This window comes from Pristiophorus japonicus, unplaced genomic scaffold (assembly GCF_044704955.1).
Source record: "Pristiophorus japonicus isolate sPriJap1 unplaced genomic scaffold, sPriJap1.hap1 HAP1_SCAFFOLD_262, whole genome shotgun sequence".
In the NCBI taxonomy this organism is placed as follows: Eukaryota; Metazoa; Chordata; class Chondrichthyes; family Pristiophoridae; genus Pristiophorus; species Pristiophorus japonicus.
Genome location: NW_027252362.1, coordinates 420,610 through 436,050, shown reverse-complemented (window position 1 = coordinate 436,050; position 15,441 = coordinate 420,610). Strand labels below are relative to the sequence as shown.

At 46.2% G+C, this 15,441-nt stretch overlaps 1 non-coding gene across 1 annotated transcript; it reads right to left on the bottom strand.

Moving 5' to 3' along the window:
* Positions 1–7,151: 7,151 nt before the first annotated feature.
* Positions 7,152–7,224, bottom strand: trnav-cac (transfer RNA valine (anticodon CAC)). Its single transcript has one exon. It is a non-coding gene; the product is annotated as a tRNA-Val (tRNA).
* Between the last annotated feature and the right edge of the window lie 8,217 nt (positions 7,225–15,441).

Sequence of the window (15,441 nt, the reverse complement as noted above, 5' to 3'; positions counted from 1 at the left end):
CTGCCCATGCGCGAAGGTGTCGGCAGTGTTTTCGGCGCAGGCATTTGGCTCCGCCCCCCACTTCACCATCGACACCACGCCAGGACTCCGGGGACTGTACACAGCGGCCAGGATGGGGCGAGTTTTTCCCCGAGCCGTTTCCAGCGCGCAAAGTCGGTGCGCTTGAGGTCAGTGCGCCGACAAAACTGCTTGGGGAAAATCTAGCCCTTGAAGAGTAAGGAGTACACTGAAGGAAATACAAATATGTTTGCCGAGCAACTGTCAATTTTAATAACTTTTTATACAACCGTCGAATCAGCAAAAAAACAGGGCACTCGGCCCATAGTACCTAATATATAGCCCACAGTACAAGAGTAAGGAAGTCTTGCTACAATTGTACAGGGCCATGGTGAGATCACACCTGGAGTACTGCGCACAGTTTTGGTCTCCTTATTTGAGGAAGGAAATATTTGCCTGGGAGGTTGTACAACAGAGATTCACCAGATTGATTCCTGGGATGAGAGGACTGTCTGAAGTTGAGAGATTGTGTAGAATGGGACTATACTCTCCGGAGTTTAGAAGAATGAGAGGTGATCTCATTGAAACACACAATATTCTGAAGGGGATTGACAGGGTAGATGCTGAGAGGTTGTTTCCCCCGGGCTGGAGTGTCTCGAACCAGTGGGCACAGTCTCAGGTTCAGGGGTCGGCCATTTAAGACAGAGATGAGGAGGAATTTCTTCACTCAGAGGGTTATGAATCTGTGGAATTCTCTGCCCCACAGGCCTGTGGATGCTGAGTCTCTGAATATATTCAAGACCGCGTTAGATAGATTTTTGGAGTCTCGGAGAATCAATGGATCGGGAGATCGAGCGGGAACGTGGAGTTGAAATTAACGATCAGTCATTATCTTATTAAATGGTGGAGCAGGCTTGAGGGGCCGTATGGCCTACTACTGCTCCGATTTCTTATGTTGTTACCTGTGCTGGCTCTGTGAAAGAAATTTCCAATTAGTCCCATTCCCCAGCACCCTGCAAATGTTTCTGTTTCAACTATATTTCCCTTTGGAAAGTTAATATGAAATCTGCTTCCAAAACCCTGTCAGGCAGAAAAATATTCACATTAATTTTATACAGTCCCATTTTAAACAGGCTTTGCAAGTCATGAATTATTAGCCCTTCTCATTTTACACACCGCATTTTAGGACATTGCTTTAAAATGTTTGGTGCCTGTGACACCAGCCATTGCTAGATTTAGTCACACACCATCCTGTCTTAGAAATATATCGGTCGTTCCTTCATCGTCACTGGGTTAAAAGCCTAGAACTCCCTCCCGAACAGCTCTGTGGGAGTACCTTCACCACATAGACTGCAGCGGTTCAAGATGATGCCTCACCACTATTGTGTTCCTCACACAGTTGAGGCTGCACACAGAGAGATTAAAGTAACAGTGACCTCAGTCTTTAATAAGACATTCCAGAGTGAGGAACAGGCCTCAGGGGCCGGCTTATATATAGTGCTCCCAAGGGATGTTGGCATCCCTTGGGACTTCAGGGGATGAGCTCCCTGGTGGCGGAACATGGGAGTGCATGCTTTACAGATACACAACATCACTCCCCGCAAAGTCAAAGTGAAAACTATTTACAAGGTGAGGCGGTCGGGAGCCTTTCTTTCCCTGGTGGACCGCCTCGGTACAAATGTCTGTTCTGTTGTGCTGGCTGTGCCCTCGCTGGGCTGGCGTGTTGTTAGCCCTGCATGGCTGCTGGGTGAGCCTTGCCTTGCTGGGCTGTTGGGCGTGATGGGTTCGATTTCCTGGTCCGGAGTGGTGTCGTTGATCCTTTGGGTGTGTGTTGTGGGCTCGAAAAAGGTGGAGTCTGCTGTGGGTTGTTCAGGGCAGTCTGTGAACCGCAGCCTCGTTTGGTCCAGGTGCTTTCTGCAAATTTGTCCATTGTCCAGTTTGACGACAAACACCCTATTCCCTTCTTTCGCTATCACCGTGCCTGCGATCCACTTGGGACCATGTCCATAGTTTAGCACATACACAGAGTCATTCAGATCAATTTCCCGTGCCACAGTGGCGCGACCATCGTTTACATTTTGCTGCTGCCACCTGCTCTCTACCTGATCATGCAGGTTGGGGTGAACCAGCGAGAGTCTGGTTTTAAGTGTCCTTTTCATGAGTCGCTCAGCCGGGGGCACCCTGTGAATGAGTGGGGTCTCGTGCGGTAGCTGAGCAGTACTCGCGACAGGCGGGTTTGGAGTGAGCCTTCTGTGACTCGTTTAAGGCTCTGTTTGATGGTTTGCACTGCCCACTCTGCCTGCGCATTGGAGGCTGGTTTAAACGGGGCCGAGGTGACATGTTTGATCCCGTTGCGGGTCATGAATTATTTAAATTCGACACTGGTGAAACATGGACCGTTGTCAATGACCAGTAGGTCAGGCAGTCCGTGGGTGGCAAACATGGCCCTCAGGCTTTCAATGGTGGCGGTGGCGGTGCTTCCCGACATTATGTCACATTTAATCCATTTTGAAAAAGCATCCAACACCACCAGGAACATTTTGTCGAGAAACGGGCCCGCATAGTTGACATGGATCCTCGACCATGGTCTCGAGGGCCAGGACCACAAAGTTAGCATTGTTTAACTGAGCACATATGCTGCATTGCCATACACAGGACTGTAAGTCAGAGTCGATACCGGGCCACGTGGGATCTGACTATCGCTTTCATCATTACTATACCCATGTGTGTGCTGTGGAGATCCAAGATGAATGTCTCCCTGCCATTTTTTGGTAGCACTACACGGTTACCCAACAACAGGCAATCTGCCTGAATGGACAGCTTGACCTTTCGCCGCTGGAACGGCTTGATTAGCTCTTGCATTTCAACGGGGATGCTGGCCCAGCTCCCATGCGGTACACAGTTTTTTTATTAGGGATAGCAGAGAATCTTGGCTGGTCCAAGTCCTAATCTGGCGGGCTGTGACAGGTGATTTGTTATTTTCAAACGCTTCCATGACCATCAACACGTCTGCGGGCTACGCCACCATCAACAAGTTTGTAGGCTGCACCATTTCCACCCCTGTGGTGGGCAATAGCAGCCGACTGACAGCATTCTCACAGTTCTTGGTGCCTGGCCTGTGGCGGATGGTATAGTTATAGGCTGATAGCGGGAGTGCCCACCTTTGTATGCGGGCTGAGGCATTAGTATTTATCCCCTTGTTTTCAGTGAACAGGGATGTGAGGGGCTTGTGATCGGTTTCCAGCTCAAATTTGAGGCCAAACAGATACGGATGCATTTTCTTTTCCAGCAACACACACAATAATGCCTCTTCCTCAATCATGCTGTAGGCCCTCTCGGCCTTAGACAAGCTCCTGGAATAATAGGCGACAGGTTGCAACTTCCCCGCAACGTTAGCATGTTGTAATACACACCCGACTCCGTACGACGACGCGTCGCATGCTAGCACAAGTCTTTTACATGGGTTATACAATACAAGCAGCTTGTTGGAGCATAAAATGTTTCTGGCTTTCTCAAAAGCAATTACTTGTCTTTTTCCCCATACCCAGTTCTCACCTTTGCGCAATAACACATGTAGGGGCTCTAAAAGGGTGCTTAACCCTGGTAGGAAGTTACCAAAATAGTTGAGGAGGCCCATGATGTTCTGTGGCCTGGATGCGTTCCTGATAGCCTCTGCCTTGGCGTCTGTGTGCCGAATGCCATCCGTTGCGATCTTTCTCCCCAAATACTCCACTTCTGTTGCCATGAAGACACATTTCAACCTCTTCAGCCACAGCCCTTCGCGATCCAGTCGCTGGAGGACCTCCTCCAGGTTTTGTAGGTGCTCAGCGGTGTCTCGACCCATGACCAATATGTCGTCCTGAAAGACCACTGTGCGTGGTACGGACTTGAGTCGGCTCTCCATGTTTCTCTGGAAGATCGCTGCAGCCGACCGAATTCCAAACAGGCAACTGTTGTAGATGAACAGTACCTTGTGCGTGTTGATGCAGGTGAGGCACTTCGAAGACTCCTCCAGCTCCTGCGTCATGTAAACCGAAGTCAGGTCGAGCTTGGTGAACGTCTTGCCTCCTGCCAGCGTCGCAATTAGGTCGTCTGCCTTAGGTAACGGGTATTGGTCCTGTAGCGAGAAACGATTAATAGTTACTTTATAATCGCCGCAAATCCTGACTGTGCCATCACTTTTGAGTTCTGGAACAATCCGGCTGGCCCACTCGCTGAATTCCACTGGGGAGATGATGCCCTCGATTTGCAGCCTGTCCAGCTCGATTTCCACTCTTTTCCTCATCATGTGAGGTACTGCTCGCGCCTTGTGGTGAATGGGTCGTGCCTCTGGGACCAAGTGGATCCGCAACTTCGCCCCGGAAAAGTTTCCAAATCCTGGCTCAAAAAGGGAAGGAAATTTTTTCAGAACCTGGATACATGAGGCCTCATCGACATGTGATAGCGCTCGGATGTCATCCCAGTTCCAGCGGATTTTGCCCAGCCAGCTCCTTCCAAGCCGGGACAATCCAGAGTGGCAGTACATGCACCATGCCCTCGTAGGTGACCTTGACCATGGCGCTGCCCAGGACAGTGATAAGCTCTTTGGTGTATGTTCTCAGTTTCGTGTGGATGGGGCTCAGGGCTGAACTGAATGCCTTGTTGCATCACAGTCTCTCAAACATCTTTTTACTCATGATGGATTGGCTGGCGCCAGTGTCCAGTTCCATGGCGACGGCTGAGCCATTCAATTTTACGTGCAGCATAATAGGTGGACATTTCATCGAAAATGTGTGCACCCCGTGTACTTCAGCATCTGCCTCCTCTCTCGAAGGCTCTAAATTGCTTTGATCCACCATGGACCGATCTTCCTCCGCCACGTGGTGGTTAGAAGGTTTTGCAGAGCTTGCAGCTCATTTGCAAGCTCATTGGAGGTGCTCCATTGTTCCACAGCACTTGCAAACATACCCTTTGAAGCGTCATGAACAGGCTGAATGGAAGCCTCCACAATGCCAACAAGCTGTGAATTGCCTTGCATTTATTCTTTGTTGGGGACTCTGAGTCATCTGGATCACCTGAGGCCTGCTGGCAGTTACAAACTCGTGGATTCTGCCCTGTACATTTCTGCTCGCAAACACAGTTCCAGTTAATTTATGAACATTGCAAGCACTTGTGCGCTGAGCGATTTGTTGGGTGTTATCACTAGTGGACATAAACGCCTGTACTGTCGCAATGGCCTTATTGAGTGTCGATGTCTCTCCAGTCAAAATTTTTCGTAGGATGGTCTCTTGGCCAATGCCCAGTCCAACAAAGTCTCTGAGCATTTGCTCCGGGCAGCCATCAAACTCACATTGTCCTGCAAGTTGCATTAGCTCGGCGACGTAGCTTGCCACTTCCTGACCGTCAGATCGCTGGCACGTGTAGAACCGATACCTCTCCATCAGCACGCTCTCCCTCAGGTTAAGATGCTCCCGAACCACTGTACACAGCTCCTCATATGACTTATCTGTGGGTTTCACCGGAGCCAGAAGAATCTTCATGAGGCTGTAGGTCGGTGCCCCACAGACTGTGAGGAGGACCGCTCTCCTTTTTGCAGCGCTTCCTTCTCCTTCCAGCTCATTGGCTACAAAGTACTGGTCTAGCCGTTCGACATAGGCTTCCCAGTCCTCACCCTCCAAGAACTTCTCCAGGATGCCCACAGTTTGCTGCCTCTTTGCGTTAGATTCGTATTCCCGTCGCCAGTTATTGTGTTCCTCACACAGATGAGGCTGCACACAGGGAGGTTAAAGTAACAGTGACCTCAGTCTTTAATAAGACACTCCAGAGTGAGGAACAGGCCTTGGAAGCCAGCTTTTATACAGTGCTCCAAAGGGATGCTGGGATCCCTTGAGACTTCAAGGGATGAGCTCCCTGCTGGCGGAAAATGGGAGTGCATGCTTTACAGATATACAACAACCACCAGCTTCTCAAGGGCAATTAAGGTTCGGCAATAAATTCTGGCCTTGTCAGTGACACGCAGATCCTGTTAACTCATCTAAAAAAACATTATTTTAGGAGTCTGGTTCAAAATATTCATTGCTGACGACACCAGGAATCTGGGGCAAATTTTGTCAAATTGAGCTCAAAACTGGAGCGGTAATTCCTACCATGCACAGATAATAGAATCAGTATTGAAGGTAAAATCATATGGTGCTCATTTTCAGAATCAACGCAGTAAGATTTGAAATAAAGTGAAGTTATTTTATGGTGAAAGGATTTGGAAATTAAATGTGACTTGTACTTCGGTCTTTAATTAAACTTTGTGGCGTGTGTCTGCCGTTCATGTCTCTGTTGAATAAGGAAGAAAGCGTTTGACATTGACCAGACTGCACTGCTCCGGATATTTGTGAGCTCATCGGTTGTAATGAGATGTTTTTACCCATTGGTCAGTGCCAACTTTAGCTCAGCTGTTACTTCGTGATAGCAACTTTGTGAAAAGTTTGATTTGGTCTTAATGCAGTCACTGCCTGGTGTTTTTGTTGTCATTGTAATCCCCTTCTTTCACACTGAAACAAATCGTAACCGTGTTTTTAAATTAGCAGTGTGAGATTTTTAGAGAGCATCTTCAAATGCTTCACAAAACCATTCCGATCCCTTCAGCTTCCAGGGTTCTATTCCCAGTTAGGGAAGTAATTTTGCTCCCACTGTTTTTAATTAAAGTGAAGTAATTTAACTCATTTACATAGATGACCCAAAGCACTTCAGAGTGGTGTCAAAACAAATGAGTTAGTAATTAGAAATAAGGAATGTCAGAAGTTGGACTTGAGTTTCTGGGATGGAGTATACATAACCCTCTGTGCACTGGAACTGGGAAGGGTGAATAATGAATGAGTTGTTTCCGGGTTTGAAATGCGGCTTAGATCTGCTGGTATTAACCGATAGCATTGTTGAGCAGAATGAAAGAAATGCTAACATGATCACTGAGGGTCAGTCGAAACTTCAACAACTTAATTTTAATAATTTGTGAAACTTTAATCATTGAGGAAGTTTTATTCCCTCTCTGATTTTACACACTCTGTATTTTAGGAGACTGGTTTTAAATGTTCATCATGGAATCAGATAAGTTTGCAGCACAGAAGGAGGCCATTGTCGCATGAGCAATGAACATTTAAAACCAGTTTTTGTTTCAAAAATAATGTTTCCGCCCGGGCTTGAACCGGGGTCCTTTCGCGTGTGAGGCGAACGTGATAACCGCTACACTACGGAAACTGCTGCCTAGCGCAGTGCCCAGACAGAAGTGTTCAGCGACAAGCTGAAATGCTGAATCCCTTTTTCTGAAAAAATTCCTTTCATAAACATTTCTCTGACCGAAACGGCACAAAACAAAAATGTTCCTTTCAAATGTGCCAATTATTTTCGTTAAACTTTTATTTTGCTTTCATGGGATAACATAATTAATGATTCGATAATTTTCTTTTGCACAATGAAAGAAATACTAACTGAGGGAGACTCAATACGTCAATAATTTGTTCTGTGCTCTGCATGTTTGTAATGTCGCCAAGTTTGCTGATGATACAAAGATAGGTGGGAAAGCAAGTTGTGAGGAGGACACAAATAATCTGCAAAGCGATATCGATAGGGTCAGTGGGTGGGCAGAAATTTGTCAGATGGAGTATAATGTGGGAAATATGAGGTTATCCACTGTGGTAGCAATAATAAAAAAGCAAATCATTATTTAAATGGGGAGAGATTACGAAATGCTGCGGTGCAGAGGGACCTGGTGGTCCTTGTACATGAAACACAAAAGATTAATATGCAGAAACATCCTCTCTGCATCCACCTTGTCAAGCCCCCTCATAATCTTACACGTTTCCATAAGATCACCTCTCAATCTTCTGAAATCCAATGAGTAGAGGCACAACCTACTCAACCTTTTCTCATAGGTTAGCCGCCTCATCTCCGGAATCAACCTAGTGAACCTTCTCTGAACTGCCTCCAAAGCATCTATATCCTTTCTTAAATATGGAAACCAAAACTGCATGCAGTTTTCCAGGTCTGGCCTCACCAATACCCTGTATATCTGCAGCAAGACTTCTTTATTTTATACTCCATCCCCTTTGCAATAAAGGCCAAGATTCCATTGGCCTTCCTGATCACTTGCTGTACCTGCATACTAACCTTTTGTGTTTCATGCACAAGTACCCCCAGGTCCCGCTGTACTGCAGCACTGTGCAATTTTTCTCCTTTTAAATAATAACTTGTTCTTTGATTTTTTTCTGCCAAAATGCATAACCTTGCACTTTCCAACATTATACACCATCTGCCAAAGTTTTCCCCACTCACTTAGCCTGGCTATGTCTTTTTGCAGATTTTTTGTGTCCTCCTCACACATTGCTTTTCCTCCCATCTTTGTACCATCAGCAAACTTGGCTGCATGACACTCGGTCCCTTCATCCAAGTCGTTAATATAGACTTTAAACAGTTGGGGTCCCAGCACTGATTCCTGCAGCACCCCACTAATTACTGTTTACCAACCAGAAAATGAACCATTTATTCCGACTCTCTGTTTCTGTTAGTTATCCAATTCTCTCTCCATGCTAATATATTACCCACAACCCTGGGAACTTTTATCTTGTGCAGTAATCTTTTATGTGGCACCTTGTCAAAATGCCTTCTGGAAGTCCAAATACACCACATCCACTGGTTCCCCTTTATCCACCCTGTTCATTCCACCCTCAAAGAATTCCAGCAAATTTGTCAAACATGACTTCCCTTCCATAAATCTATGCAGACTCTGCCTGACTGAATTATTTTTTTCCAAAAGTGGGAGGAGCAGTGACCGGAGGAGTTGTGAGCAGCGGCCTATAAAGGCCCAATGGGAGTCCGGGGATCGGCGGCAGTCGGAGGCGCAGCGGCTGGAGGAGCAGCGAGCAGCGAGCTACAGCTGGTGCAGGGTCAAAAGTAAGAAAGAAGTCAAAAGTAATCAAAGGTAACGTCACAGCCAAGAGGGTAAGTGATTGGCTGGTTGAGTGGTGAGTAGTTTTCTGTTTCTTTGATTTCTTCTTGTTCTTCGCAGCAAGGCAACTTTGGAATTGTTGCCAAATTAAGTAAATTTAATGGTGAAGTCATAGCAGGAGAGCTCGGACACATGTCATGCTCCTCCTGTGCTATGTGGGAAGTCAGGGACGCTTCCAGTGTCCCTGATGGCTACATGTGCAGCAAGTGTATCCATCTGCAGCTCCTGGCAGGCCACATTGCGGCACTGGAGCTGCGCACGGATTCACTCTGGAGCATCCGCAATGCTGAGGATGTCGTGAATGGCACGGTTAGTGAGTTGATCACACCGGAGGGAAAGGTTACTCAGGCAGAGAGGGAATGGGTAAACATCAGGAAGAGCAGTGGATGAAAGGTAGTGCAGGAGTCCCCTGCGGTCATCCCCCAGCAAAACAGATAAACCACCTTGGGTACTGTTGGAGGAGATGACTCATCAGGGGAAGGCAGCAGCAGCCAAGTCCATGGCACCAGGGGTGGCTCTGCTGCACAGGAGGGCAGGAAAAAGAGTGGGAGAGCTATAGTGATAGGGGATTCTATTGTCAGGGGAATAGATAGATGTTTCTGCGGCTGCAATCGAGACTCCAGAATGGTATGTTGCTCCCTGGTGCAAAGGTCAAGAATGTCTCGGATTGGCTGCAGCGCATTCTGGAGGGGGAGGGTGAATAGCCAGCTGTCGTGGTGTATATAGGTACCAATGATATCGGGAAAATCGGGATGAGGTCCTACAAGCTGAGTTTAGGGAGCTAGGTATTAAATTAAAAGGTAGTAATCTCAGAATTGCTACCAGTGCCACGAGCTAGTCAGAATAGGAAATGCAGGATAGCTCAGATGAATATATGGTTTGATGAGTAGTGCAGGAGGGTGGGATTCAAATTCCTGGGGCATTGGAACCGGTTCTGGGGGAGGTGGGACCAGTACAAACCGGACGGTCTGCACCTGGTCAGGACCGGAGCCAATGTCCAGGGGAATGTTTGCTAGTGCTGTTGGTGAGGGGTTAAACTAATATGGCACGGGGATGGGAACCTATGCAGGGAGATAGAAAGAAGTAAAATGGGGGCAGAAGCAAAAGATAGAAAGAAGAAAAGTAAAAGTGGAGGGTAGAGAAACACAAGGCAAAAATCAAAAAGGGCCACATTACAGCAAAATTCTAAAGGGACAAAGTGTATTAAAAAGACAAGCCTGAAGTCTCTGTGCCTCAATGCAAGGATTATTCGTAAGCAGGTGGATGAATTCACTCAGAGGCAGCAATTTACGAATATGTTATAATTGGGATTTCAGAGACATGGCTCCAGGGTGATCAAGGCTGGGAACTCAACATCCTGAGGTATTCAACATTCAAGAAGGATAGACAGAAAGGAAAAGGAGGTCGGGGAACGATGCTGGTTAAAGAGGAAATTAACGCAATATTAAGGAAGGACATTAGCTTGGATGGTGTGGACTCTGTATAGATAGAGCTGCGGAATACCAAAGGGCAGAAAACACGAGTGGGAGTTGTGCACAGACCATCAAACAGTAGTAGTGAGTTTGGGGACAGTATCAAACAAGAAATTATGGATGCGTGCAATAAAGATACAGCAGTTATCATGGGCGACTTTAATCTACATATAGATTGGGCTAACCAAACTGGTAGAAATACGGTGGAGGAGGATTTCCTGGAGTGTATTAGGGATGGTTTTCTAGACCAATATGTCGAGGAACCAACTTGAGGGCTGGCTATCCTAGACTCGGTGATGTGTAATGAAAAAGGACTAATTAGCAATCTTGTTGTGAGAGGCCCCTTGGAGAAGAGTGAGCATAATATGGTAGAATTCTTTATTATGATGGAGATTGAAACATTTAATTCAGAGACTCGGGACCTGAACTTAAGGAAAGGTAACTTCGATTGCATGAGATGTGAATTGGCTAGAATAGACTGGCAAATGAGACTTAAAAGTTTGACGCTGGTTAGGCAATGGCAAACATTTAAAGATCACATGGATGAACTTCAACAATTGTACATCCCTGTCTGGAGAAAAAATAAAACGCGGAAGGTGGCCCAACCGTGGCTAATAAGGGAAATTAGAGATAGTGTTAAATGCAAGGAGGAGGCCTATAAATTTGCCAGAAAAAGCAGCAAACCTGAGGACTGGAAAAAATTTAGAATTCAGTGGAGGAGGACAAAGGGTTTAATAAGGAGTGGGAAAATAGAGTATGAGAGGAAGCTTGCTGGGAACATAAAAACTGACTGCGAAAGCTTCTATAGATATGTGAAGAGAAAAAGATTAGTGAAGACAAACGTCGGTCACTTGCAGTCAGAATCAGGTGAATTTATAATGGGTAACAAAGAAATGGCGACCAGTTAAACAGATACTTTGATTCTGTCTTCACGAAGGAAGACACAAATAACCTTTCTAATGTACTCAGGGACCGAGGGTCCAGCAAGAAGGAGGAACTGAAGGAAATCTTTATTAGTCAGGAAATTGTGTTCAGGAAATTGTTGGGATTGAAGGCTGATAAATCCCAGGGCCAGATAGTCTGTATCCCAGAATAGTTAAGGAAGTAACCCTCGAAATAGTGGATGCATTGGTGATCATTTTCTAACAGTCTATCGACTCTGGATCAGTTCCTATGTACTGGAGGGTAGCGAATATAACACCACTTTTTAAAAAAGAAGGAAGAGAGAATACGGTTAATTATCGACTGGTTAGCCTGACATCAGTAGTGGGGAAAATGCTGGAATCAATTATTATGGATGAAATAGTATAGCATTTGGAAAGAGTGACAAGATCGGTCCAAGTGAGCATGGATTTAGGAAAGGGAAATCATGCTTGACAAATCTTCAAGAATTTTTTGAGGATGGAACTAGGAGAGTGAACAAGGGAAAACCAGTGGATGTAATGTATTTGGACTTTCAAAAGGCTTTTGACAAGGTCCCACACAGGAGGTTAGTGTCCAAAATTAAAGCACATGGTATTGGGGGTAATGTATTGACATGGATAGAGAACTGGTTGGCAGACAGGTAGCAGAGAGTCGGGATAAATGGGTCCTTCTCAGAATGACAGGAAGTGACTAGTGGGGTGCTGCAGGGCTCAGTGCTGGGACCTCAGCTATTTACAATATACATCAATGATTTCGATGAAGAAATTGAGTGTGTTATCTCCAACTTTGCAGTTGACTCTAAGCTGCGTGACGGTGTGAACTGTGAGGAGGATGCTAAGAGGCTGAAGAGTGACTTGGAAAGGTTAGGTGAGTGGGCAAATACATGGCAGATGCACTATAATGTGGATAAATGTGATGTTATCCACTTTGGTGGCAAAAACGTAAAGGCAGATTATTATCTGAATGGCGGCAGATTAGGAAAAGGGGAGGTGCAACGAGACCTGGGTGTCATGGTACATCAGTCATTGAAAGTTGGCATGCAGGTACAGCAGGCGGTGAAGAAGGCAAATGGCATGTTGGCCTTCATAGCTGGGGGATCTGAGTATTGGAGCAGGAAGGTCGTACTGCAGTTGTACAGGGCCTTGGTGAGGCCTCACCTGGAATATTGTGTTCAGTTGTGGTCTCCTAACCTGAGGAAGGATGTTCTTGCTACTGAGAGAGTGCAGCGAAGATTCACTAGACTGATTCCCTGGATGGCAGGACTGACATATGAGGAGAGACTGGATTGACTGGGCCTGTATTCACTGGAGTTTAGAAGAATGAGAGGGGATCTCAAAGAAACATATAAAATTCTGACGGGACTGGACAGGTTAGAGGCAGGAAGAATGTGCCCGATGTTGGGGATGTCCAGAACCAGGGGTCAGAGTCTAAGGGATAAGGGGTAAGCCATTTAGGATCGAGATGAGCAGAAACTTCTTCACTCAGAGAGTTGTTAACCTGTGGAATTCTCTGCCGCAGAGAGTTGTTGATGCCAGTTCATTTGATATCTTCCAGAGGGAATTAGCTGTGGCCTTTATGGCTAAAGGGCTCAAGGGGTATGAAGAGAAAGTAGGAAAGGGGTACTGAGGTGAATGATCAGCCATGATCTTATTGGAATGTAGAAACTTAGAAAATAGGTGCAGGAGTAGGCCATTCGGCCCTTCGAGCCTGCACCACCATTCAATGAGTTTATGGTTGAACATGCAACTTCAGTACCCCATTACTGCTTTCTCGCCATACCCCTTGATCCCCCAAGTAGTCAGGGCTACGTCTAACTCCTATTTGAATATATTTAGTGAATTGGCCTCAACAACGTCCTGTGGTAGAGAATTCCACAGGTTCACCACTCTCTGGGTGAAGAATTTTCTCCTCATCATGGTCCTAAATGGCTTACCCCTTATCCTTAGACTGTGACCCCTGGTTCTGGACTTCCCCAACATTGGGAACATTCTTCCTGCATCTAACCTATCTAAACCCGCCAGAATTTTAAACGTTTCTATGAGGTCCCCTCTCATTTGTCTGAACTCCAGTTAATCCAGTCTTTCTTGATATGTCAGTCCCGCCATCCCGGGAATGAGTCTGGTGAACCTTCGCTGCACTCCCTCAATAGCAAGAACATCCTTCCTCAAGTTCGGACACCAAAACTTTACACAATACTCCAGGTGTGGCCTCACCAAGGCCCTGTACAACTGTAGTAACACCTCCCTGCCCCTATACTCAAATCCCCTCGCTATGATGGCCAACATGCCATTTGCCTTCTTCACCGCCTGCTGTACCTGCATGCCAACCTTCAGTGACTGATGCACCATGACACCCAGGTCTCGTTGCACCTCCCCTTTTCCTAATCTGTCACCATTCAGATAATAGTCTGTCTCTCTGTTTTTCAACCGAAGTGGATAACCTCACCTTTATCCACATTATACTTCATCTGCCATGCATTTGCCCACTCACCGAACCTATCTAAGTCACTCTGCAGCCTCATAGCATCCTCTTCGCAGCTCACCCTGCCACCCAACTTAGTGTCATCTGCAAATTTGGAGACACTACATTTAGTCCCCTCGTCTAAATCATTAATGTACAATGTAAACAGCTAGGGCCCTTGCGGTACCCCACTAGTCATGGCCTGCCATTCTGAAAAGTACCCATTTACTCCTACTCTTTGCTTCCTGTCTGCCAACCAGTTTTCAATCCACGTTAGCACACTACCCCCAATTCCATGTGCATTAATATTGCACACTAATCTCTTGTGTGGGACCTTGTCGAAAGCCTTCTGAAAGTCCAAATACACCACATCAACTGGTTCTCCCTTGTCCACTCTACTGGAAACATCCTCAACAAATTCCAGAAGATTTGTCAAGCATGATTTCCCTTTCACAAATCCATGCTGACTTGGACCTTTCATGTCACCTCTTTCCAAATGCGCTGCTATGATATCCTTAATAATTGATTCCATCAATTTCACCACTACTGATGTCAGGCTGACCGGTCTATAATTCCCTGCTTTCTCTCTCCCTCCTTTTTTAAAAAGTGGTGTTACATTGGCTATCCTCCACTCCATAGGAACTGATCCAGAATCTATGGAGTGTTGGAAAATGACAGTCAATGCATCCGCTATTTCCAAGGCCACCTCCTTAAGTACTCTGGGATGCAGACCATCAGGCCTGGGGATATATCGGCCTTCAATCCCATCAGTTTCCCCAACACAATTTCCCGACTAATAAGGATTTCCCTCAGTTCCTCCTTCTTACTAGAACCTCTGACCCCTTTTATATCCGGAAGATTGTTTGTGTCCTCCTTAGTGAATACCGAACCAAAGTACTTGTTCAATTGGTCTGCCATTTCTTTCTTCCCAGTTATGACTTCCTCTGATTCTGACTGCAGGGGACCTACGTTTGACTTTACTAACCTTTTTTTCTTTACATATCTATAGCAGCTTTTGCAGTCCATTTTAATGTTCCCTGCAAGCTTCCTCTCGTACTCTATTTTCCCTGCCCTAATCAAACCCTTTGTCCTCCTTTGCTGAGTTCCAAATGTCTCCCAGTCCCCGGGTTCGCTGCTATTTCTGGCCAATTTGTATGCCACTTCCTTAGCTTTAATAATGTCCCCGATTTCCGTTGATAGCCACGGTTGAGCCACCTTCCCTTTTTTATTTTTACACCAGACAGGGATGTACAATTGTTGCACTTCATCCATGCGGTCTGTAAATGTCTGCCATTGCCCATCCACTGTCAACCCCTCAAGTATTATTCGCCAATCTATCCTAGCCAATTCACGACTCATACCTTCTAAGTTACCCTTCTTTAAGTTCTGGACCATGGTCTCTGAATTAACTGTTTCATTCTCCGTGGTGGTGCGGCTCGAAGGGCCGAATGGCCTTTGCCTGCACCTATTTATTTCTGCACGCAGAGGGTTGTGGGGGTCTGGAACTCACTGCCTGAAAGGGTGGTAGAGGCAGAAACACTCACCACATTTAACATGTTTGGATGTGACATGAAGTGCTGTAACCTGCAGGGTTATGGACCTCGAGCTGGAAAG